The following is a 1,274-nucleotide window of genomic DNA, read 5'->3' as shown; positions in this document are numbered from 1 at the left end:
AAATAAGGGACCACTAGAGTTTAAAGTCTCCTTGACACCTTTCTAGCAACAATTCTTTAAAATCAAATAAATGAAAACAGAGGCTGAAGCAATAGCATACTGGGAAGGGTATTTGCCTTGCACATGACTGACTTAGATTTGATCTCCAGAATCCCATATGGTCCCTGGAGCCCACCAGGAGTAATTTTTGAGCACAGAGTCACAAGTGAGCCCTTAGCACAACTGTGTATAGCCCAAAAGAAAAGATAAACACAAAATAAACAGAAAATGAACAAATAAACAAATATAAACAATCTAATCGTGGAGTTTATCATTTCTATATTTTCATTTATGGCACTATATTCTAGAGTCACTTGTGCCTTTATTTAAGGATACAAAATTTTCTTACCTTGAGGCCTTCCCTCTCTGGAGTAACCTATATTCTCCTTAGAATTAGTATACTCTGAATCAAGCTATTTTGCTTTACCCTTTGTCCTCTGAAATTCTTTCCTGCCTTGAAAGACAAGAAATCTGATACTCTATCTTCTATTACTGATAGAAACATAATTTTACCTCAGTCTGAGAGTCACAAATCCCTTAAGATCCAGGTGACAGGAACAAATTCCATGCCCTGAAGTTCAAGTGAATGTCAAGGAGCAGCTATTTTATTGTCTTAGTGAGGTAGACAGGAGTAGAGTTCACATCAGACCTCATATGAACTTTGCCATTCTGACCTCCTTTCTGACCACATTGTGGTGAGCCCATCATAACCATTTTGTGGTTACTTTCTCCTGCTATGTCTCTATCCTTTGCACTTCACCAACAGAATCTTTCAGTGTTGCTTTTAATGTACATTTAAGTTCTGATGCAGGCGAGAGAGTAGTTGAAAAAAAAAAACAAATTTTAAAGTAGTCAGGATCTAAGTTTCTAATCCAGATAGCTTGAAAAAATCCAGAAATTTTTTTGTCCCCCAATTCACAATACAGACCAGGCAAAGGGCCTGTGTTGAGGTGTATATGGGGTGCATTTAATGTACCTCCTCTTTCTATACAGTCAGTGTAAAGAACACAGCCTGTGGTAAGAATTGGGAGGCCTTATCTTTTCTTTTCTTTCTTTTTTTGATTATATATATATAATCCTTCACCAGTGCAACATTCCCATGACCAATATCCCAAGTGTCCTTCCTCCCCACCCCACAGGCCTGTACTCTAGACAGGCTATATTTATAGATATATATCTATATATATATCTATATATCTATAAATATATATTTATATATATCTATATCTATAAAT

The 1,274-nt window shown here is 36.2% G+C and overlaps 1 non-coding gene across 1 annotated transcript; it reads right to left on the bottom strand.

Annotated features, from left to right (window-relative positions):
• Nucleotides 1-940: 940 nt before the first annotated feature.
• Nucleotides 941-1,073, bottom strand: LOC125999749 (small nucleolar RNA SNORA51). The gene has a single exon (XR_007492222.1). It is a non-coding gene; the product is annotated as a small nucleolar RNA SNORA51 (small nucleolar RNA).
• Nucleotides 1,074-1,274: the final 201 nt, after the last annotated feature.

Source organism: Suncus etruscus, chromosome X (genome assembly GCF_024139225.1).
Source record: "Suncus etruscus isolate mSunEtr1 chromosome X, mSunEtr1.pri.cur, whole genome shotgun sequence".
NCBI classification, from domain to species: domain Eukaryota; kingdom Metazoa; phylum Chordata; class Mammalia; order Eulipotyphla; family Soricidae; genus Suncus; species Suncus etruscus.
This window is presented reverse-complemented; position numbering and strand designations above follow the sequence as displayed.